Source organism: Mustela erminea, chromosome 4 (genome assembly GCF_009829155.1).
Source record: "Mustela erminea isolate mMusErm1 chromosome 4, mMusErm1.Pri, whole genome shotgun sequence".
In the NCBI taxonomy this organism is placed as follows: Eukaryota; Metazoa; Chordata; class Mammalia; order Carnivora; family Mustelidae; genus Mustela; species Mustela erminea.
Genome location: NC_045617.1, coordinates 10,572,831 through 10,598,499, shown reverse-complemented (window position 1 = coordinate 10,598,499; position 25,669 = coordinate 10,572,831). Strand labels below are relative to the sequence as shown.

General features: G+C 39.2%; 1 long non-coding RNA gene across 2 annotated transcripts in view; it reads left to right on the top strand.

Moving 5' to 3' along the window:
- The window catches only part of LOC116588023, a 45,108-nt gene that overhangs the window by 14,730 nt on the left and 4,709 nt on the right, over positions 1–25,669 (top strand). The window contains exon 4 of one of the 2 annotated variants that reach the window (XR_004284743.1): positions 7,219–7,464. The exons of the other annotated variant lie outside the window; for it this stretch is intronic. This is a non-coding gene — a long non-coding RNA (uncharacterized LOC116588023). Of the gene's footprint in view, positions 1–7,218; positions 7,465–25,669 lie in introns of those variants that run through there. 2 annotated transcript variants of the gene reach the window in all.

The window sequence follows — 25,669 nt, the reverse complement described above, 5'->3', positions numbered from 1 at the left end:
AGACAAATGTGCCATCGGAAAGACTTGTTTCCTAGTACAAACTCATGGAAGTGATGTATACAATGGAACGACAAACTGCCCGGATGTCAGAAGGAAAGCGAGAAACCAAAGCTTAAGCAAAAAGTATAAGCGGAGGCTGCAGGGACCTCTGGGGGTTTCAGCTTTGGGTAAAGGCCATGGGGGATGAGGATGGGCAGAGGAGGAGGGAGAACTGGGGGCAAAAAATAAAGCCCGTAGACTCACTGGGCAGGGAGGCTGAAGCCGGTCCCCTGCAGAAAGCGTGGGGCCTCAGGAGAGTTAGCACAACCCCACTCATTGGCTGAGCGAAGGAGGAGGATGCTTGCTATAATTGAGCCCGAGCTGGGGCACAAGCCAGGGAAGGGACATCTGAGAGGTCTGAATTTATACTATATGCCTGGGAAGCTAGCTGTAAGTCCATTTCTTGGTATGCACTCTCTAAGCCAGTAAATTAACATAAAAGTACATCCAGAGCCTTGAAACCTGCAGAAATCTGACAGAAGCCGAGCATTCTGTGAGGTTACTTTCACAGCTTCTGGGTCAGAAGCTGGCTAGTCTGCTAGGGCTACCAGAACAAAATGCCGCAGGCTGGGTGTCGTAAGCACCAGAATAAGGCTGGAAGTCCGAGATCAAGATGTTAGCAGGTTTGCTTTCTCCTGAGGCCTCTCTGCGTGGCTTGCAGACAGCTGCTTCCTGCTGTGTTCTCACATGGCCTTTCCTCTGTGTGTGCACATCCTTGGTGTGTCTTGCATTTTTTTTTTTAAGAGGAAGGCAGAGGGAATGGGGGAGAGGGAGTCTTAAGCAGGGCTTGATCTAAAGACCCTGAGATCATGACCTGAGCCAAATCAAGAGTTGGATTCTTAACTGACTGAGCCACCCAGGCTCCCCTGTATCTCTTCCACATCTTATAAGGACATCATTAGTCATATCAAATTACTCTTATGACCTTATTTAATATTAATCACCTCTTTAAGGGGCACCCTGGCTCAATTGGTAGAGCATGCAACTCTTGATCTTAGTGTTTGAGTTCAAGCCCCATGTTGATTTTACAGATAATTCTAAAAGATGTTAAAAAAAAATCACCTCCTTAAAGGTCATATGTCTAAATACTGTCACATTGGGGTTTAAGACTATAGCATATTTGAATTTGGGGAGGAGGACATGGTTTAGTCCTTAACAGAAACCTCTCTCGGAAAAGCAACCAAACCCATGGAAGATGAATTCATAACCACCACAACAAAATGTTACAAATTACATAAGGAATGCTACTTTATGGTAGAGTTATCAGAGGCAAAAATCAGCTCCAAAACAACTGCAGATGACAAAATCAGACACTAAAAAACAAATAGAATGAGCAAACAGATCTTTAAAAAACATTGAACATGCAACAAAACAACAGAGTGCCATGGAAATAAAGAATAGGCAGATTTGGAAAGAAATGGAAAGTCTGACAATGGAAATTGCAGTCATTACAATTTCACTGAACAAGTTAAATTACCATATTAGACACATCAGAAGAGAAAATTAGCGCAGTGGAAGATATAGTTGAGGAAACCACCTTGAATGAAGTACAGAAAGAGAGAAAGGGGTGGAGGAGATGAAAGAATGGTTCAGGGTGGGAAGACAGAAGGAGAAGGTCCATTGGGCACCTGCTATGTCTCAGGGAGATGCAGGGAGAGAGGGGCATATGGGAGACAGGCAATATTCAAAAAGAAATGGAGTCTTTTAAAAGATCATGTAAGCCCAGTTGAGCCTTTTAAAATTATGGTGCTCCTGGATGGCTCAGTAGGTTGAGCATTCCACTCTTGATTTCAGCTTAGGTTACGATCTCAGGGTCATGAGCCCCGTGTCAGGCTTCACACTGACCATGAAACCTGCTCAAGATTCCCTCCCTCCCTTTGCCCTTCCCCCACTGCTCATGGATATGTGTGTGCACACCCTCACTTTCTCTCTCTCAAAAAAAAAAAAAAAATCAGCACCTCAGTATATACAAGAAAATGAATCTTTATGGTATTTGGTGTATTGCTGTACCTCATTATTAATAATTCCAGTTTCATAAGCAAGTACTTTTCCTTTGCCTCGTGGCTCTTTCAGAAATGGTTTTGTTCACTTTGTCTGCCTTTGAAACTAGAGAACTATATTTTGTTGCTGCCTTATAAAGAGCTTTCCTATACATTCTGTCATCATCTAATTTCTTCCCCCTTCATGATAGAAATCAGGGAGGCATTTCTAACATCCTGGACTAGCATGCAAATGGTAAAACATTACCAATCTGCGAACCAACAAGCGCTTCTGGGATCAGAAATTTCTTACCAACTGAGGTTGCTTTTCCTTGAAGCCTGTAGAGACTTGGGCATTCCCAGTGAGCACAGCCCTGTTGAGGAAAGTTCCTGACATTAAGGACTGAGGAGCTTAAAGTCCCTGTATTAGGACCAGACACCCGTTCAAAGAGATTTGCTGTCTAGATAATTGAGAAGAGAACAGCGTGAATATCCCTGAAATATCTGATAATGGAGGAGGGACTGCATAGAAACACTTGGGTTTTTTTTTTTCCTTTAAAAAATTAAGTAGACTTTTAAGAATTCATTATGTGTTTTGCAAAAGAAAAAAATTCTCAATCAACTTAAAAAACACGATCATTTGGCTTTGGGCTCCCTCAAGACTTAAAATTCTGTGGAGGATTATGTGTGTGTAATTTCTTTTAATAAGCCACCCATAGAGGTCTGCTTTGGAAAGATTCAATCCCTGAATGTGTTTGTAGAAAATTCTGATTGCTATTCTAGAGAGGCAGGCCACTGTGCCTTGAGCAGTGTCCCATGGGCGCAGTAGCAATCCCCGGCACAACCAAATGGCAAAGCATTTGACATATAATTCTCCCGGGTTTTTTATTTTTAATTTTCAGTGTATGTTACTGAGATACCTCCTCTCCTCTTCATCTGTATTGCGTTGTTTTTACCTGGAACCGATCTTGAGCTCATCTTTTCTATTCACTGGCTTCCACAAGAAATACAATCAGTCCTCAGTCCTTAAAGAAGATCCGAGGTGGCATCATAAAAAGTTGTGCCCCACACTATGCAAAGCTGTACCCCTCACCTCGTCGAACATCTCTGACCCCACCCCTGCCCCCAGATCCCCAGTGATCCAAAGTGACCTATAAGGATACGCTCTGCAACACTGTCTCAGCGGGAGACTCACTCGATACTCCTGAGGGATTTTTCCTCAAGTCCTCCTGTTTGCCACCCACCTTGCCTGTTGAGTTGGGTAATTCAGTCACCAAGCCCCAGTTGGGTAACTCAGTCACCAAGCCCCTAGCTCATGCCAGCATGCAGTGAACTGGCAGCCCTCCAGCTACAAGAATTTATCCTCGGAGAGCAACAAGGGTGACAATCAATAATAATTCTGTTACATATGAAAGTAAAAGCTTTATTAAATGAGCAGTACTGACATTCCACCCCCCAAACCACCTTTGTCTTATGAACACGTGAAAATGTAATATAAAGGAATTTTTAAAGAAATGCAGTCATCGAACAACAATTTAGTTCTAGTTCTACAACTCTTATTACCATAACTAAAATTTGAATTTATTTTGGGGTAGACTGACTTGGGATTTCTGAGCAGGTTCTCAGCTCAGTGAATACCTGAGGCTTTAAAAAGGTTCACACAGCCCTTGACTCTGATTTCAAATGCTTTTAATTCAGTTCCTACTCAACTTCATCTCAGTAGGTGTTCAGTAAATATTGGTGGAATGAATGGGAAGGTCCGTATATGTTACCACATCCAGATAATCTGTGGGCTGAAAGTCTGCTTGTCTTCTGATATGTCCTTTCTTTTTCCCTTTGCTTAGACAAAATAAAAACAAAATACACTGGTATCCCTTGCCCAAACAGAAACAAAAACAAAACAAAAAAAGAGAAAAATAAATATTAGTAAGATAACAATAATATCGTGTATGATAAATAAAAGTATTCAATGAAATGTTTTCAATAACCCTCGCTTCATTGCATTTAAAAATAAACAAAAACTGTTAGCCTCCAGCTTGTTATTTTCTCTACCTCCCTTTAATTTTGTCTGATTTTAATTTAGTCAGTTCATTATGTTGCTTGCAATTCGATAGACTCTTTCATCCAAGGAATAATTTATTTCTTAAAGTCAGTCAGATGACTGAAAAACAAACGAGTATTAAAAACCACTTGGAACTTGAAACGGTGGTTTGCACACATAGGTTGATAGTTATCTCCATATAAAATCCTAGAGTCATAAGTTCATAGAATTTTAGGGGTTAAATCGTAGAATGATAAGATTCTCAGAAACTGAGAAAAATTAATTTCATTTTACATAAATTAGCCTTCGGTATTTTTTTAAAATTTTATTTGTTTATTGGACAGAGAGGGAGAGAGCACAAGCAGAGGGAGCAGCAGAGGCAGAGAGAGAGGGAGACACAGGCTCCCTGCTGTGCAGGGAGCCCGATGTGGGGCTTGATCCCAGGACCCTAGGATCATGATCTCAACTGAAGGCAGACACTTAACCCTGAGCCACCCAGTCCCTAACCTTTAGTATTTGGACTACTTCATGCAGCATCATTATGCCCAAATTCCCAGAGATAACACTCTGATCAGAGTATTAGTTAAGTCAAGTAAGGTAGAAACAGCTGATGGACTGCCTGCCTGGTGATCTGAGTCTTGGACAATGACGTTCCGATAAAGTTGTGTATGGAATCTAACAGTGATAAACTTTTAAGTCAAGCATTATTTCCTTCAAAAAAATATGAAATTCCCGAGGATACGTGTGATAATTTTGGAAAGGTAGGAGACATGGATAAAGAGAGGGAGTCTGGAATACCTCCAAAGAGAGAATTGCAGTAGAAAGATAAAGAAAAAAATTTGGTGAAGTAATTAAGGACAGTTCCTCATGAATATTCTATGCATTATATCCTTAATTTCTTTTATTCTAAAGATTTCATGAGGGGTGCCTGGGTGGTAGAGTGGTTAAGTGTCTGTCTGACTCTTGGTTTCAGCTTAGGAGCTTAGGTCCTGATCTCGGGGTAGTGGGATCGAGCCCCAAGTTAGGCTCCCCACTCAGCGTGGAATCTGCTTGAGAGTCTCCCTCTCCCTGCCCCTCCTGTTTGTGCTCTCTCTCTCTCTCTAAAATAAATAAGTAAATCTTAAAAAAAAGAGAAAAATATTTCAATGAGGTATGAAGATGGTTATCATTCTTTGATTTTTCATTGTTCTTTCCTAATTTTTGCTTCTTTCTGAGACATAAATCTATATTTGAGGTAATGATTATATTAAAGTTATATCAAACAACTATTTTAAGATTAAATCAAATAGGAGAATGCACTTTCTTTGGAAAAAATGATTAAATCCAGTTTCCCTAGCGAGAGAGTTAAATAGAAATGATTTTAAATCAAATTTGCCCTGGATAAGGGGTCTGCTTGTAAAACTTGGAATATCCTTTTAATGTAGAATGTTTATTACACAGTCTTGGAAATCCATTTTAATACACATGACAAGGTGTTAATTTCCTTAAGTTAAATGTTCTTACATATCAATACAAAGGTAAACAAGTCCATTGGAAAACAATGAATGGTTTATTTGCAGTGAAAACACTGATTGATAAATATATACAAAGTTCAAGCTCAGTTTTAATTGAAGAAATGGAAATTTCTAAAACTGAGAAGTGAATTCTTTTCTTTTCTTTCATATTGCCAGGGATGAAAATATTTGTTTTAGGCATGAGACATCTGCAGTCTCAGGTACCATCAGTAGGAGTGTAAATTGATACAACCTTTTTCAAGAGTGATTTGGCAGGATGTATTAAATGTTAACATGTAAATTTTACTTTTAAATGTAAATTACACATCTTTTGATCTTCCAATTCCATTGAGATATTTATAGTTTCTTACACATGTGAACAAGAATAATCATTGTCGGGGCGCTTGGGTGACTTAGCCGGCTGGGTGGCTGCCCAGGTCATGATCCCGGGGTCCTGGGATTGAGTCCCGTGTCTTGCTCAGGGAAGAGCTTGCTTCTCCCTCTGCCACTCCCCCTGCTTGATCTCACTCTCTCTCTCTCTCTCTCTGACAAACAAATAAAATCTGTAAGAGAAGAAAAATCATTGTCATATCATTTGTACATAGCCAAAATCCGCTGAAGACCTGTCCATAAGAATCCATAAGAATCTGGCTCTTTGGTACATGCTTGCCAGCAGATGTTCATAGGAAGGAAGGAGTTACATATGCTACTAGAAAGAAGTCTGAAATAAACTGTTTTGTGAAAAAAAAAAAGTTAGAGAACATATATAATATAATCCCATTTGTCTAAAATAAATATTTTATGTCTATGCTCTGGAAAAACCACAGGAAGTGGAAGAATAGAACTTTTCATTAGTATATTACTCTGTCCCACGCCATTTCTTTGCTCTCTTTCTTTCTTTTTAGTTTTGTTTTTGCTCTGTTTTGTTTATTCTTTTGTTTGATCGGTTGTGGCCACGAACATTTATTATTTATATAAAAATGTATAGTTAATGGAGAAAATAATTTTTACTTTAATTAAATATTTTGTTTCAATATTCCTAAATCTTCTGGGAACCACAACAGATGGGCCTTTTCCAAGAACAGGAATAGGATTAGGGGTATCCTCAGTCCCTGCTTCCCTTTTCTCCCCCGTGTCATCCCTAGTGGGGAGACTCTTCCGTAATAGTTGACAAGGAGATGAAAGGTGCCCCTGAGGTCCAAAGAAGAATGCTTAGGGACATGGGTGGGCACACCAGGTCTGAGAGGGAACTGGGCTTTAAAAACAACAGGTAGGGTGCCTGGGTGGCTCAGTGGGTTAAGCCTCTGCCTTCGGCTCAGGTTGTGATCTCAGAGTCCTGACATCGAGGCCCACATCGGGCTCTCTGCTCAGCAGGGAGCCTGCTTCCTCCTCTCTCTCTGCCTGCCTCTCTGCCTACTAGTGAGTTCTCTCTCTCTCTGTCAAATAAATAAATTAATTAAATATTTGAAAAAAAATAAAAAATGAAAACAACAGTTAAATGTGCATTTCCAAAACAAAACCCTCCAAAGCAGCCCATATTTAACATGCAGCACTTTTTCATCTTTTCTCATACTGTCTTATGTCAACTGCTGTTAATTAAGACAAAGGGAAAGTGAAGAGGAATTAAAGGCACAAGAAGTACCTCTTTCAAAGCTCTCTTTTGTAGGATGGATCCAACTCCAGAGAACTCTTCCAGTTGTGAACAGCAGCAACAACAAGAACCGAAAGTATTTTGCTTTGCATCATGTAGATGTCAGTTACATGATGAGAAAAAAATAAAATATTCATGCTACAAGAAAGTGGCTTTTGCAGACTGGAAAGTATCTCTGATGCACTTAGAAATGCTTATTTCAGGGAGATTTTCTGCTGTTGAACTCAAGGCCCTGAAAGAAAAACGAAAACAAAAACAAATTTAAAAAAACCCAGAAGTTGTCCTAAAGGCTGTTTGATTTATCCCTCTTATATTTCTTCAAATTTTCTTGCAAACTCCTTTGGAGATAAAGTTTATTTTAAGAAGCGGCACCTTGGTCAGAGCTGCTTTCCAATAAGGGGGAGGATGGATTCAACTGTCCTCGTCCTAATTGCTTTGCAAAGCCTTCCCTTCTCCCTAATCTCCCTGTAGTTTCTTAAGAAATGAGGCACTTACATATCCCAAGGGGTTAAATGGAGATTTCTGCTGCACAGGAGAAAGTAGGGAGTTTGCTGCATTAATCATTGAATAACATCAATCACACATCCACTTGGGCAGTTAAATTTCTGTTGAGCAAAGTACAGAAGTACCTGGGGAATGTCTCCCTCTTCGTAAGTGGTATTATTAGACATCCGTCATGAGGGCCTTGTAAAAGTAGATGTTGGGGCGCAAACAAAGTCATTTTAGTGCTAACACAGTGCTAGGCAGAAATTATCGAGTAAATAAATTACATTCCAAAATAAACTGTTGTGCTCCTTTCCTTCACAGTCTATTAATCAATCACCTTCTCACTCTACACTTATGAGCTTATTGGAGCAAGAATGATGTTTCTTAAGCACCGTTTTGGTTTTTCACTCCCATTTTCAGAAACTGTAAGTCAAAATTTTGCTCTTGTGAAATCCATATTACTGATCCATGTTGAAAGGTTTTCTAACAGTTGGTTCCTTCTCCCTAATTTCCCTTTTTAAAAATTATTGTGCATTCATATTATCTTTGCTAGCCTAGAACACATGGGAATCCACCTCATAATTTGCCTTGCTCCATCCAAATGCTACTGCTGCCATCTGCAATGCTGTTTACCCCGTGCTTTACCGTTCCAGATCCATCCCACTCTGCTCTGACTGTCATTTGTCATTCCAGCCAGCTTTGCGAGATCTAAGTACCGGGTGGTGTATTTAGAATCATAAAGTTATGGAGAGTTTTATTTCTATTTGACATGATTTCGCGTCAATTCAATGCAATCTTAATGACCTTTAGTGGAATATTAGCACACTGGAGGCAAAGGCTGCTTTTACGACTTCCCTACTCTCACACGAGAGGCTTCGTGAGCTAGTTAATTTCCAGGGTCCAGTAACATCTCAGGAGAAGAGCAAAGCGACTTCATTTGAATATAAAAAATATCATATTGGTGTCATATCAATATCATATTGATGAGTCAGTCATGAAAATGGGTCAAATGATTGCAGATCAGTCTAAAACTATGATGAAATTAAAATGTAAGTTCCAATTTAGTAGAATTTGTCTTTTGTTGTTTTGTCAGAATGTAAAAAAAAAGGCATAAAGTTCATTTTGAGAAGTTTTAAAAGATTTATTAGGAAGGAGATACCATATCAACTATTACACAAATATTTAAAAGCTAGATTAAGTTATGGCACTGATAAAGAAATAGATATATAGATTAATAGAACAGAACTGAAAGTTCATGAGTGATCCTCATATGTAAAGAGAATTTTGTTTTTCCTAGAAACGGCATTTTGTATCGGGGGATAAAGGATGACTGATTTAATAAAAGGTGAAAGGTTTGATTAATCACTTGGGAAAATAAAAATTTATATCCCTACAATATAATAAAATCAATGCCAGATGGGTTAATAATTTCTAAATAAGTCAAATAAAAATAAAACAACACATACAAGTATTATGGGTATCATAGGCAAATATTCCTACAGTCTATAAAAAGAGACAACTTTCTAAAAATGATACCAAAGACCGAAAGCTAAATCCTGATAAACTTTTAAAATTGCACATAAAGGGGCACCTGGTTGACTCAGTTGGTTAAGTGGCTGCCTTTTAGCTCAGGTTGTGATCCCAGGATCCCTGCATTGGGCTCCCTGCTCAGCACAGAGCCTGCTTCTCTCTTTCTCCCTCTATCTGCCACTCTGCTTACTTGTGCTCTCTCTATCAAATAAAAAAATCCTCTTAAAAAATTCCACATAAAAATACCACAATCAGTGTTTAACAACAATGAACTGACTGATGAAAATATTTATAATAAGTAAGACAGACAAAGGGTTAAATATTCAATATATAGTCTTCTATAATCCATAAGAAAAAGAATGCTTAGATAGAAAAATGGTTAAGGAACTTACAAAAGCAACATAGAATAAACACAAATGACAAAGAGTTTTTTAAAAATGTCTAACCATTTCAGTAATCTAAAAAGTACAATCATATTTTTGGCCCATATGATTGACAAAGTGAATATTAGTGAAATTTGGCAATACATCTGAAAAACCTTCAATAGGATATATCCCAGGGGCGCCTGGTTGGCTCACCCAGTTAAGCATCCAACTCTTGATTTAGGCTCAGGTCATGATCTCAGGGTGAGATCAAGCCCCACGTCTGGCTCCATGCTCAGGAGGGGGTCTACTTGCTGCTCTCTCTCAAATGAATAAATAAAATCTTTTAAAAAATAGATACAAGGATATAGCCCATGACTTATCCATTCCATTACAAGAAATAGGAAAATACAGGCACAAAGGAATGCTTATAGGAGCTGATCATTACAGCAAAATATTTGGGAAAACACGTTATTCAGGGAAATCCCAAATAATAAAGCTTAAATAAGGTAGATATTTATTTTCTTGCATGCAAATGTTGAGATAAGCAAGCCATATTGCAACTCCATGATTAACAGTGACACAGGTTCATTCTATCTTGCGTCTACAATCTTGTAAACATGAGGATTCTACCTTGTAGTCCAAGATGGCTAATTGATCTCCAAATATTTCATCCATACACACAGGAAGTAGGGTATAAAGATAACATGAGGAAAATAGGAAGGAAGAAGGGCACAGTTCTTTCTAAGGATACATCCTGAAAGTTGAACATGATACTTTCGTTTGGTCACACGGCCACACCCACCAGCAAAGCAACCTGGGAAATAAGGCTTTATTCTAGACAGCACCTGCCAGGTAAGAACTAGGAGTCTTGTTATGAGGGAAGAAGAGAAGAAGGGGTCTTGGGAACAAACTGCCGTCTCTGCCACATAACCAAGAGGTTGACTCATAAATGGTTCCACAACAAACATGTTATGGTTCATTCAGACAGCAAAGTACTATGTCATTGTTAAAATGATGGTATGGATCTATAGTTATCAACATGGAAAGGGATACCCAATGTATTATCAAATAATGTAGTATTCAATGTTTTTATGGTATGGTCCTATCATCTCTTCTCTATGTGTCTAGTTGTCCTTTCATATATTTTATCTGTCAATTGATCGATCAATCTATCTTAAAATGCTTTTTAGTTTTTTTTTTTTTAAGATTTATTTATTTATTTATTTGACAGAGAGAGATGAAAGCAGGCAGAGAGGCAGGCAGAGAGAGAGGAGGAAGCAGGCTTCCTGCTGAGCAGAGAACCCGATGCGGGGCTCGATCCCAGGACCCTGGGATCATGACCTGAGCCGAAGGCAGTGGCTTAACCCACTGAGCCACCCAGGCGCCCTGCTTTTTAGTTTTTAAAGCAATAAAATTTCTAAATTCCTTTGTTGGTTTTTAAATTTCTGACGATATTGCATTGTGATATGAAATGTGCTGTGTATGAAATGAATTCTTTGGTATTTGTTGTGACTGGAGTGTGTCACTCTCTAGTAACTTTCTGTTTTTCCTAATTATTGGGGGCAGGATTCTGTATATGTTTGTTAGAGCAAGCTTATTAATTGTGTTGTTTGAGATACTTTATATTTCCTAATTATTTGTAAGCTTTCTGTATCAGTTCCTGAGAGATGTGTTAAAAATACCAACCATAATCAGGTCATGATCTCGGGGTCCTGGCATCAAGCCCTGGGTCAGGCTCCCTGCCTCTCTCCCCCTTCCCCTGCCTATGCTGTCTCTCTCTCTCTCTCAAATAAATAAATAAAATCTTTTTAAAAAAATACCTACCATGATGGGGGGATTTAATAATTCCTTTAGTATATGTATCATTACTTACCTTTATATATATTTAAGACTATATTTTTGGGTGCATGCAAGTCAGGATTATTATAATTTTTTGGTAATTGTTATTTTTATTGTTAAATGATAACCCCCCCTTTTTTAAGTAGCCTCCATGTCCAGCGTGGGACTTGAACTCACGACCCCCAGATCAAGAGTCCCTTGCTCTATGAACTGAGCCAGCCAGGCACCCCAATGGTAGCCCCTTTTAATACCTAATATTATTGCCTTAAATTCTTTTTTATTGAAGATTTTATTTCTAAATAATAATAATAATAAGGAATGTAAATAATCTCTACACCCAGTGTGGGGCTCAAACTTAAAACTGAGATCGAGAGTCACATGCTCTACCGACTGAACAAGCCAGCGCCCTCATTGTCTTAAATTCTATTTCATCTGATTAGTATTGTTTTCTGCCTTCATTTGTTTAGTATTTGGTATTTTTTTTCCATAATTTTACTTCAAATTTTGAGCCTTGTTGTCTTTTATGCTTGCAAAGGGTATACATATAGAGTGTGTATTTCAGTTCAGGTAATTTCTGCTTTTTTTTTTTTTTAAGATTTTATTTATTTATTTGACAGAGGGAGAGAGATGACAAGTAGGCAGAGAGGCAGGCAGAGAGAGAGGAGGAAGCAGGCTCCTGCCGAGAGAGAGCCCGACATGGGGCTCTATCCCAGGACCCTGGGATCATGATCCGAGCTGAAGGCAGAGGCTTAACCCACTGAGCCACCCAGGCGCCCCTAATTTCTGCTTTTTAACAGCTGAATTCAGTGTTTACTTCCATTAGGATTGCTGATCATTGGATTTATTTCTACCAACTATGTGTTCTATTTACCATTTTTTTCCTTGTTATTTGGGTTTTTCTGATTCCGATTGGATTGATTTTCTTCCCTTTTTCCTTCTTCAGCGTCCTGGAAGATGTATATTCTATTTCTATTAGATGTTACCCTTAAATTTTGAGTATATGCTGCATTTGAGTTAAGAGACATTGCATTTACTCAATAGCTCTGTCCCGTGTTATTGTTGTCTAGTTTATTAGCTTCATCTGTTTTTAAAAGTGTCCCCAAATTAATCTTTATTATTAGGGTTCTAGGGTATCTGGTATGTAGTGCTTCTCTTCCTCTCTGAAATTCAGAACCAATATGGAGAAAGAGGGGAAGAAAGGCAGGAATTAGAGGTGGGAGATCAAAATGCAATATTAGTTTTATTTCAGATAAAGCTGATTGGAGAAAGTGATTTTACATCTGTGGCCAGATGGGCTTGCTGATACTTAATTCCTGAACTAGATGGACTTAGCCCCCAAAGGCACAGCGAGACAGCAGCAGGTCTCCCTAATAAGGTGGATTATTCACCACCTGGATCCAGGCGGACCAGAATGTTCCTTTGGTGGAGGCAGCAGACCCGAAAGGAGAGAGCATAGCAGGGCTGAGCCCAGCATGGTGAGGTGTGCCTCCCAAACTTTCCCATTTTCCTGCCTATGGGTGTAGTGGTTAAGGAAGCAGAGAGGAGTTATGAGTGTTCTTCTATTATCACTTGTGTAGATTAGAGAACTTCTCCTTTCAATGGATATATGAATGGGAAGTAATAGTTCCTCTATGGATCATGACTATTACTGCTGTTCTTGTTATTAATATTTTCCGTGGTTCCTGCTACCTGCTGCTTTACCCTGAAGCTAAATTTCAGCTGCAGCCCCTTAACTTGATGAACCCTCCTCCCTACTCTGATACCAGGAAGAAGTGGCACCCCAAGATAGTGGAGGAACCGACTCCTGCTGGCTGGAGGTCCTTTTTCTCATCCTGGGGTAGTCTTGGAGCAGCAGGAGAAGGGGGTGGGCGTTGGACAAGAGTCGCTAGTGGGGCGTTGGACAAGAGTCCGCCTTCTGTGGGTTCCCTGGAGCATCAGCTCCTTCGGAGGTGGAAGACTGGGACTGAGGCTCTGCCCATGTCAGCTCAAGGGTCATGTGACTTGGCACAGCCCGCCGCTGAGAACCGCCCTGGCAAGGTAGGGGTGGGAGGGGTCCTGGGTGCGGTGAAAGCCAGCCGACCTGAAGAGCTTGCTGTGACAGGGAGATCCACGGGCTGGAGTTATCCCACGCCTCCCTCCACTACCAGCAATGCATGTGAAGCTAAAATAAAGTTTTCTAAACTGTGACTGTTTTTTAAAAAAAAGAACAAGTTTTGACCAACTGTGTTAGAAGAGCAATGTGTCGGGGTGTCTGGGTGGCTCAGTCATAAAGTTAAGCTCCATTAAGCTCTGCTGGTTAAGCATCTGCCTTCAGCTCAGATCATGATCCTGCGGTTCTGGGATCGAGCCCCACCTCGGGCTCCCTGCCTCTTCCTCTCCTACTCCCCCTGCTTGTGTTCCTTCTCCCGCTGTGTCTCTCTCTGTCAAACAAACAAATAAAAACTTTAAAGGAAAAAAAAAAAGATTAATATGTCTTCCTACCTCTTTATATGTGTCTTTCTACCTCTTTATATATAAAGTTTATATTTAAAAGTCATTATTGCCTTAGGAGATGAGAAAAGGGTATGCAGTTGACAATGGTAGGGAATGAAATGTATTATCGAGGAGGTGAAATTATAATAAAAATAAATAATAATCTAATTAAATAAGTAAAGGTTGAATTACATTCCTGCATTTTTTGAGTTTTTGTAGCATTTAGCTGCAATTTTTTAAACTTATTTTTTAGTTTCAAGTTTTTATTTAAATTCCAGTTAGTTAACATGCAGTATAATATTAAGATGCAGCATAATTTTAGTTTCAGATGTAGAATTTAGTTGATTCATCACTTATATACACATTTATACATTTAGCCCCTCCCCACCCACCTTCAACAACCTTCAGTTTGTTGTCTATAACCACGAGTCTGCTTTATGCTTTGCCTCCCCTTTATTTGTTGTGATTTCTGTTCTCATTCTAAGGAAATGTGGCCTTTTTAAAAAAATATTTTAAGTAATCTCTACATCCAGTGTGGGGCTGGAATTCATAATCCCAAAATCAAGAGCCGGATCCTCCACTGACCCAGCCAGCCGGGTGTCCTGGAAATGTAAACTTTTGTACCTAATTTTCTATTGATCCTTTAATATTCATTTCTTAAAATGGGTTCCCCAAATTAAGCAAGCTTTAGGTCCCACAAAATATAGATCTGCCTGGGTGGCTCAGTGGGTTAAGCCACTGCCTTCGGCTCAGGTCATGATCTCAGGATCCTGGGATTGAGTCCCACATCAGGCTCTCTGCTCAGCGGGGAGCCTGCTTCCCTCTCTCCTCTCTCTCTCTCTGCCTGCCTCTCTGTCTACTTGTGATCTGTCGAATAAATAAATAAAATCTTTAAAAAAAAGTATATAGACCCACCTCTGTTTTTCTTTTTAATTTAATTTTTTTTTAGTGGGGGGTGGGGCAGAAAAGAGGAAGAGAGACTCCTCTTTTTTTTGCAAGAGAGAGTGAGAGAGAGAATCTTAAGCAGGCTCCACATCCAGTTTGGAGCCTGAGGCCAGGCTCGATCTCATGACCCTGGGATCATGACCTGAACAAAAATCAGGAATCAGACACTTAACCAACAGAGCCACCAAGGTGCCCCCGTCTGTGTGTTTAGTTTTATAAGAGGGTTTGCCAGTTTCTTTGCTTACCTCTCCTCCATGTTTCTCACTTTTTTTTTTTTCTGGGTTCATTTTCCTTCTGGCTCAAGTACATCTTTTAATAATTCTTCCCATGAATGTCTGTTAATGACCCTACTTATTTCCTCTCCTGTCAGAGACCACTATTATCCTCAATTTAAGATTTATCATTTCTTTTTTTCTTTGTAGTTTCACCAGAAAAGCATATTGTTACACATGTTTTAAAACTTTTATATCAATGAGCTAAAGGTGTATATACTTTTCAATTTGTTTTTTCCACTCAAAATTATATTCCTGGGATCCTACTATGTTGTTGAGTATAGCTATAATTTATTCCTAATCATTACTGTATTGTATTCCATCACCCACCTTTTACCCATTTTACTGTTAATGGACATTGGCTTATTTCTAGTTTTTTACTAGTAGGCATAATGCTACCTTAAGCATTTTCATAAATGCCTCCTGGAAATCAATAGTTTCTCTGGAGTTTATACTTAAGAGTGGAATTGCTAGGTGTTGGATATGGACATCTCCATAAAGCAAACTTGGTTTCCAAAATGACTGTACTAATTTACCTTCCCGTCTGTACTATGTGACAAATTGCCTTGCCACACGTCACTGCCAGATGCCTGATAGTTCTAAACTTGAGTATTTGCCAGTTTTATGGATATTAATAGTTCTTCATAATAGAATTAATTCATGTTTTTCTGATTGTTAATGAGACTGAGGGACATTTTATATGTTTATTGGCCATTTTTTTTTTTAATAAAATGCTTGTGTAATTCCTTTGGTCTTTAAAAAATTTTTTTTTTTGTTATTTGCTTACTGATTTATAAGAATTTTTTACATATTCTGGATATGTAAATCGCTTGACAGTTATATATTTAGCGAGTATGTTTGTATATAAAAATATATTTGAGTGCGCCTGGGTGGCTCAGTTGGTTAGGTGACTGCCTTCAGGTCAGGTCATGACCCTGGAGTCCTGGGATCAAGTCCCACATCTGGCTCCCAGTTCCATGGGGAGCTTGACTTTCTCCCCTCTCATGTTTTCTCTCTCTCACTCTCTCTCTATCAAATAAGTAAAGAAAATCTTTTAAAAAAAAAATATATATATATTTTTATATATATATATAAATATAAATATATATATATTTATATATATATATTTTTATATTTTTTATATATATATAATATTTTTTATATTTATATATATATATTTGACACATATATATAAATATATATTTATATATTTATATTTATATATATTTATATATAAATATATATATATTATATTTTATATATATATAATATTTTTTATATTTTATATATATATATATATATATATATATATATTTGACACATCTCTTTCCAGTCTGTGGCTGGTCACTTCATTCTCATTATGGTGGCTTTTGATAAAATAGATATTGTTATTTTTAATGTAGCCAAATTTGTTAATTTTTTCTCTGTGGTTTTCAGGTTTTATTTCTTGTATAGGAAAATGTTTGTATCCCTGAGATCATAAAAGTATTCTCCCATATTTATAGTTTTATATTTTATATATAGTTCATTAGTTCATCTAGTGTTGATTTTGTATATGATATGATGAAGGGGTATAAGTTCTAATTATCTTATGTATCTTTTTTTTTAAAGATTTTATTTATTTATTTGAGAGAGAGACAGTGAGAGAGAGCATGAGCGAGGAGAAGGTCAGAGGGAGAAGCAGACTCCCCGTGGAGCCGGGAGCCTGATGCGGGACTCGATCCCCGGACTCCGGGATCATGACCTGAGCCGAAAGCAGTTGTCCAACCAACTGAGCCACCCAGGCGTCCCTAATTATCTTCTGTATCTTATCAGTGTTTGTTTTTATATGTATGTGTCTTTTCTCCCATCTCACTTGTTATACAAAAGATACAGTGTTAGATATAGGAAAATGGTACTCTGAGAAAAAAAATGTAGCCTCAATACTTAAAGGTTGAAAATTAAATAGCTATGTTTCCACATTTGAAAGTTAAAGAAGAATAATTTAAAAAAACACCATACAGAGGAAGTAGAATAAAAAACACTATAAAGAGCAGAAACCAATTAAATAACCATCATATAAATAATAGATTAATTAAACAGAAATCACATTAAGTAATAGAGAGGCTCAAGGAAGCCAAAATACTGTTCTTTGAAAAAATTAACAAAGGAGATAAACTCTGGTGTGACTATTTAAGAGAAAGAGAAAAGACACGTATAAATTTCATTAAACTGATAAAGGTGTCATAAGTTTGGATATACCAGAGGTAAAAAGGATAAGGAGATGCTTTTCGTTAACTTTATGCTGATTAAATTGAAAATGTAAAAGAAAACATGCACATTTCCAGAAAAATGTGTATTGGTTTTATGTCTATATTGCTACACTCTTACCAGGGCTAATAATTTCTGTGTGGATAATTTTAGGTTTTCTACATAAAACAATTTTAGGTTTTCTACATAAAAGAACATGTGAATTGTAACAGTATTTTTCTTCTCCCATTATCTCTGCAAATGTCTCTACAAATTTCTTTCTGGAATGCCTCTTGGAAGTATATGTTAGAACTTCTCATTCTGTCTTCAATGTCTCATAAATTCTCTTATATTTCCATCATTTTACCTCTGTGTTGCATTACAGGAGGTTTATTCAGATCTGTTTTTTCAGTTGACCATTTTACATGATGATTTATTCATTTAGTTTTTAATTTGAATGAATTAATCATTTATTTCCAAGAGTAAAAGTGATCTTGGTTCAAATCTGCTTATTTTCTCTTCATATTGTCCTCTTGTTCCATTGTTTCAATTCCTTCATTCACTATTGTTTCAATTCCTTCTTTTGCCTCTGTAATCATTTTAAACATAATAACATTTCTTGTCCCTTTCACAGTGTTCCGGTATTGATAGTTCTGTGATTTTGTTGCTTATCGAGTCTTTTGATTCATCCTCATTTCCTCACATGGTTTGTAATTTTTTATTGTGAGCTCATCTTTTATTATGAGCTCATCTTAAGCAGTGATGATCCTTTCAGTGGAGTCCTAGGGACCCTAGATTATGGATTTGTCCCAATATGTGGATTAATTTTGGGTTCTGCAAGGGTCCCAGCATTTTTATGGGCTTGAGCAAATTGACTTTTTCTTGCCCAACTTTTTGTTACTATGTCAGCTGAGAATTCTTGTGCTATAAGACGACTATATGATTCAATCCTACACTCAGGCTTGGTTTAATTTCTCAGAAGAGATGTTTCTTTTTCTTTCAGATCCAAAGCCTTGAATATTACAAAATACCTTGACCTTTTTCCTTGTTGGAGCTCTTGTTAGTGTCATTTTTATGGACTAAGCAACTTTGCAAGAGCTTTTCCTTAATTGGCCCTCTCAATTCCAGATATTCATCTTGAGTGGACCCAAGGCCATGTCTGTTGTGACCATGTGAGATTTATACCACAACACCATTCTCTAGGTACTTGTTCCGTCAGCCCGACCTTATAACTCCAGCTACCAGAGAATTTTCTTTTCTTCCCTCTTGGCTCAATTATCTACTTTTAAAAACACAATTACTAAAAAAACAGACAAACAAAAAACACAATTACTGTGTGGCAGTAATTTATTTTGTTTATTATAACTTAGGCAAGAGAGTGTCCACATCAGCCTTTCATGTTGCAAGAACCAGCAGTGGTAGAAGAAGTCTTGATTTACACACAAATTTACATCACATTTTTAAAAAAGATTTTATTCATTTTATAGGTGGGTGGAGGGGTAGAGGGAAAGGGAGAAAGAGTCCTAAGCAGACTCTGCACTGAGCATGGAGCCTGGCACTGGGCACAGTCTCACGATACTGAGATCACAGCTGGAGCAGAAACCAAGTGTCAGGCACTTAACTGACTGTGCCACCACGTACCCTGACATCCATAGTTAAATAAATATTCCCCATTGAGTGGAATTATAGGTGATTTTGATTTTCTAGTAAAGCCTTAATTTTATTGCTTGGACTTCATACAATGACTATGCAACACATTTATTATTTGAAAATATTATAAAGTCATTTCAGTTTTGAAATGAAAATTGGATTGGAGTATCATATTACCATATAGTTCAAAAATTATTTTATTCTCAACTTTGTTAAGCAGGTGGAGAAGTCACACCAAGTTCTACAATTATTCTGGGTTTAACTTTAGAATGTATCACCAATTCAGCTCAAATGAGGAAAACAAATTTAAATTAGTCTAAACTTGAATATTTTTAATTTTTTCCCAGATTTTATTTAGACAGAAGTGAGAGTATGAGTGGGGGGAGGGGAAGAGGGAGAGAGAAAATCTGAAGCAGACTCTGCATTGAACACTCAGTCCCACGTGGGACTCAGTCCCATTGGCCCAGAGCCAAAATCAAGAGTCGGATGCTTAACCAACTGAGCCATCCAGGCACCCCTTAAATATATTTTTTTAAGATTTTATTTTTAAGTGATTACTAAATGCAATGGGAGTCTCAAACTCACAACCCCAAGATCAAGAGTCCTATGCTGCACTGACTAAACCCACCAGATGCTCCTAAAGCTTGAATATCTTTAATGCTGTTTTATTTCTTCAAGTAAATGCAATAAATGGAACAATAAACACGATCAAGGAAGGCCCTGTGTTCCATAATAAACAAACATTAGTTGTTTTATGCTTCTGAATAGGAAGACATTTTCCACTCCATCCCAGCTCTTCGATGCTTGAATTTACTAGTTAACATTAAGTTCAGGTATCCTCGAGAGTGTTGTACTGATAACATTGGAAATGTCTGTGGTTCCATTTCCTAATGATATTTGTGCATGTTTGTTTCTGGGTATATCTGGGATGTGGGATGTGTCTTGGGGTGTGAGTGTGTACATGTGTTTGAGGGAGACTGGCACAAGGTGTGGGGGGTGTCCGTGCCTGATGATTTTTGATTCTCTTTTTTGAGGAATACTTTTAGTTTTGTACCTATTCAAATGATTATTAATTCTAAATTATTTAGGCTTTAATAATGTTTTTGTCTAAATGATTTGCCAATATAGATATATTGAAATATTTTTAATTTGAGTGTTTTTAAAAAATCTAAATTATTTCTCATAATGTCACATAGAAAATCACCTAGTGTATTATCTGAACATTTCCCTCAGGGCCCCTGTTTCCTTCAGAAAATCTTTACAATAAATTTTATTAAAAAACAGATTCTGAAGTTGCCTGACTGGCTTAGTGGATAGAGCATGTGACTCTTGATCTCGGGGTTTTGGGTTCAAGCCCTGCATTGGGTATAGAGATTATTTTAAAAATAAAATCTTCGGGATATCACTGGGTGGTGATAAGTTGGTTAAGCGTCTGCCTTCAACTCAGGTCATGATCTCAGGGTCCTGGGATTAAGCCCCTCATTGGGCTCTCAGCTCAGCGGGGAGCTTGCTTCTTCCTCTCCCTCTGCGCCTCCCCTGCTTGTGCTCTCTCTCTCCCTCTCTGTCAAATAAATAAAATCTTTTAAAAATAAATAAATTAAATAAAATGAATAAAATGAAATCTTTTAAAATGTAAAAATTAAACATATTTTATATAGAACAAAAGATTGCCAGTGTAACAGAATGTGTAAGACTATTGTTCCAAATGGACTTTCAGTGGAATATACATATCTCCTTTGTAAATGTTATAACTTTCCTAAGACTTTAGAATTTTTTTATTTTTATTTTTTTCTTGTTTTTCTCATAAAAGAAAAGAAAGAAAGAAAGAAATGGAAAAAAGAATGAAACATAATGAAGTCTAACAAACTCTAAATAAGATTTCTTTGTAAATCTAGCATTTCCCATTCCAAAATTATTGGTAGTCCTGAGCTGGGAGAAGGCAGGGAAGGGCTCCTGTGTCATAGTTTAGGTGTTCCTGGAAGGCCTAACTACACTGGACTAGAACAGCCTGGCAGAGTCCAGTCCTGGAATGTGACCCATCTGCTGACTTGGGCAGAAGCTACAGGACCAAATTCAGCCTGGAAAATTATGAGAGGTGCCACAGTTTGGGCTTCTCCCAGGCTCCAGAGGACATGGCCAGGGGCCACAGGCCTTCCCTAAGATGTGGACTAGCTAGAGACATTAGCATTCAGGTTTTTATAGTTCCTTTATAATATTTATATATTATATATATCTGTATCTATATCTATATATTTAATAATATCTATATTTCTATATAATATTTATATAGTTCCTCCAGTAGGTGGTGGGTGTCAGGTGTCAGGGGCTGTTCCGTAATGTTCAATAAGAAGGAAACTCCTATTTGACAATCCAGACGGGCAGGCAGGTAGCATCGAATACAGTTGTCAGTGGGTCCCAAGCCTACAGCAGTCAGCCACGAGTTGAGAGACCAGACTCCGGGGCTAAAGGAGGGTGGAAAAACAGAACCGCTTTAGTGGTAGGAGCATTGTGGAGCCCACAACTCAGAAAGATAGAATAATTGGCAGGATTCCATGGCTGAGACCCAATCCCAGGAAGACAAGACAAGCACGTGGTTAGCATGTGGTGGGAAGCATGCCGACTGATCTCAGCTACAAGGCCCACCCTACGCCTGGAGGACAGCTGCAAAGAATGAACTGATGTCCTGTCCAGTAGCTCAAAATCTACCCGCCCACCCCACCCCAATTAACTGATGATTGGTGCTTGAGCCAGAGGGAGCTACACCTGCTGGGGAAGATGAATGGAGTTTTTTCAGCTCTGGTTTTATTCATTTTTAAACATACCCTTTTGAATAAAAGAAATCAAAACGTTATGGAAAGGTGTACACAGGAACTCTTGCTTTCACTGTCCTCTCCACTCTGCCCTCCTCCGCCCCCTACGGATAACCACCCCCTATAAATAGTTACCCTTTCAGTGTTTCTTTTCACAAATATGAACTACTATGGATACATATTCTTACTCCCCCCCTGCCTGTTATACAAAAGATAGTACACTATATACATCTTGGGGTTTGTTTTTGTTTTTGTTTTAACTTGACAATATGTCTTGCAGATTTCTCTACCCCAAAGGTGGAGATCTTTGTCTTCTTTTATGGCTGCAGGGTACTGTGCTGTGTAGAAGTATGGAATTATTTTGAACAAAGGTCCTATTTGTGCTGAACACTTGGGTCGTTTCTCATCGTTTGCTCTTACAAACAACACAAGGCATGATTCTGGGTGAATGTCATCTGTACGTTTACCAAGGTATCCATAGCATCGATGCTTAGAAATATGGTGGCTGGTCAAAGGGTAAGTTCATTGATGATTTTGTCCATTATTCTTAAGTCTCTCCAAAAGAACTCCTGGTTTGCGCTAACCTTAGCAGTATGAGAATTCCTGTCTATCCCACCAACACCCGCCCCCCTCAGTTCCACCAGCACAGCACGTTGTCAGACTTTTAAATTGTTACCAAGCTGGCGGGAAGGTTATAATTTTGAGAATTGCTCTTTTTAATTTTTTAACTTATTTTATTTATTTTTTGAGAATGACACTTTTGAGAATTTATATTTATAAAAGCCCCTACTAAGTAATGCTTCGTTATTTGGAATAGTCCTTTGTCCTTCCTTCTTTCTTTCCTTTAAACACCATAGGTCGGGGTTGTCTGGGTGGCTCAGTCATTAAGTGTCTGCCTTTGGCTCAGATCATGATCTCAGGGTCCTGGCATTGGGCTCCCTGCTCGGCGGGAAGCCTGCTTCTCCCACTCCCACTCCCCCTGTTTGTGTTCCCTCTCTTGCTGTGTTTCTCTCTGTCAAATAAATAAATACAATCTTCTTTATAAAATTTAAAAAAAAACAACACCATTGGCCCAAATAGTTTGTGTTTAGTTGTTTAGGCTTAGTTATGTATTCTAAAACCTGAAGCGTCCTGGATAGAACGAAAAAACTGGCTGGAGGAGGAAAGAGGAAGAATTTAGAATCCTGACGGGGCACCTCCAGCTTCTGCACACCAACCTGTGCTGGGTACCCTATCCCCCAACATGGAGCTGACCTCCTGGCCTTGACTGAACATCTCCCTGCCCACTCCCTGACCACCAGCCTCCTGCTACCTGCTCACAAATATTGCCTATGACAGTAGAATGCCACGGAAAGAATTTTCAAGGACTTGCATGACGTACAGCTAGCCCACTTGGACCAAGAACCACAAGAGCCCAGCCAGAGTACCTCAAGTCTGTGGAGGAGTGGCTCAGGCTATTGTCCATAAATCTGGTGTTCAGTAAGTGTTGATATAGAAAGATACATCTTTTTTATGTGTACTTGGATCATTAAAAATTGGTTTGAGCCAACCACTGGAGAAGCATGAAGTGTTCTTAGGAGCATAGAGGACAATCTTGGTGCTCACGACCACAACAGATGACAACACATCCCTGGGCGCCCTGGGGCTCCTGCCTGCCTGTGCTGGAGAGAATGTTCCTGTTCCCTACGAGGCTCCTGCTGCCCAACTTCTCACTACTTTCACTGTGGAAGTTTCATATGGAGGCTGCCAGAAACTGAATTGACACATTTCTGAGAAAATAGAATATGTAGACATAGATTCCAAAATTTGTAAATTTAAAACTGTTCAAAACCAAAACATGAAATCAGATCCTGACAGAATAATACAATGCCAAGACTGCAGGCCACCTAATCGCTAGCGTCTTGCTCTTGAATGAAAAAAAAAATTAGAAGCTAAATCAAAGTATCTGGAAAATACATCTCGACTCAGCTATGATTAGCCTAGTTTTAGATCAGTTGTGCTATTTTTTTTTTTTTTTGGAGTAAAAAGAAATTGTGACTAACTCTATCTAATAATTTTAATAATCTCTAGCCCTCTGAAAGTACAGTGAGAAAGATTTGGCAACAATGTTTTTTAGTTATACCATCTTAAAAAAAAAATGTAAGTCTGTAGGGTGCCCACAAAGTCTTTTCTCATGCTAGTTTAAAGTTATATGGATGCTTGGGGCACCTGGGTGGCTCAGTGGTTAAGCGTCTGCCTTCGGCTCATGTCATGATCCCAGGGTCCTGGGATTGAGCACCATATTGGGGGTCCCTGCTCAGCAGGGGAGTCTGCTTCTCCCTCTCCCCACTTGCCCTACTTGTGTTCCCTCTTTCTCTGTGTCTCTCTCTAAATCTTTTTTTTTTTTTTAAAAAGTCATATGAATGTTCCTCTCCACAAAAGTCTTACTTCCCCCGTGTCGTTCCAGACATGTCCTCCCACACTGGCATTGTGGGAAAGCATCCATGAGCGCTGATGCTAAGTCCTTGAGTCACGTTACATGGAGAGGAGAACTTTTATAATATCTAAAGGCAAAATTCCCCATTTGTTAATTAGGGACCGTGAGGAGATCATGCTGAGGGCTGTCCTCTAGCTCCAAGAGCAGAATGTTGACACGCGGTCTGTTCCTGGAGGGAGGCCGTCTCACCTTCCCATTTCTGTACCAATGACCACAAAGGGCATTCAGATGAACGGAGCAGTGGGCGCTTGCTTGCTTTGGAATATGGTTGGTTCTATCAGGCGATCTTCTGAAATTGTGGCTCATGTCCTGACATGGGAAGGATTCTGCTTGATTTCCTTGGATTTCCAAGGACGCATTCTCATGCAGAGGGACTTTGTGGCTATTGGGGAGGCATCAGAGGAGCTCTAATGGATCTGTCACGTTGGCACCATCTTCTGGGGCTGGGACGTTACCCCGTTATCACTCTGCCTGGCTGCACAGGTGATTCATGCATTTGAGTGATGCCAGTGGAGGACCAGGACCTACGTTGGGCCCCAGATATACGCTGGGGCGCCCTCCTGCAACATTCAGTCAAGGGGTGGAGACACGAACACACACAGCCATTTATGACATACTAAGGGCTGAAGGAGGGTTGTCCACGAATCGGTTTTACAGCCGAAGAGGTGATTACTCCACCATGTATGGGAAAACTGGGGCCGGGAAGGCTTTACGGAGGGAGTGACATTGAACTGAATTTTCTTTTTTTTTTTTGAACTGAATTTTCAAAGACAGTAGCTTTTGATGAAGCAGTGGGAAAGAGCACAGAAAGGAGCAAATGCAAATGCAAAGGCAGAGAGGAATGAGAGAGAGCCCCGATGGGGCTGGGAATGAGACACGGAGGGGCCAGATGCTGGAGGAAGTGTCTGCATGTTCAAGGAATGGCTGGCACAGCCAGGGGAACCAGCAAACGTGGGTCAGGGCAGAGGACGCCATTGTGACCAGGCAGGGCTGTCCCCAGGGTCACCATAATGAGCTGGCTGGCCATAGGGAGTGGGCCCTGCAGAGGAGGAGGAGCACCCTCAGGGGTCGGGGGCTAGTGGGTGGGAAGAGAAGAACCTGGTGAAGGAAAATGAGCATGGAGAAGCTTTGGGCTAAAATGGTTTTAGGGAAGTCAGAGGAGGAGAAAGCTAAAGTTGAGGTTCAAAGAGCTATCGGAGTAGCCCCCCACTGGTTCACTTGCCTCCTTTCGTAGAGAAGGAAGTTGAAGTCTCTGCCTGAAGGTGCAGACCCCTTTGGAGTCAAAGACCCTGCGTTGTGTCCAGAAACTCCCATTCCATCCACACCCTTGAGGCTGTTTCGTTCCTGCTTGGTACTTAGAAGGGCTTAGCTGATCTGAATAGACGCCTCACT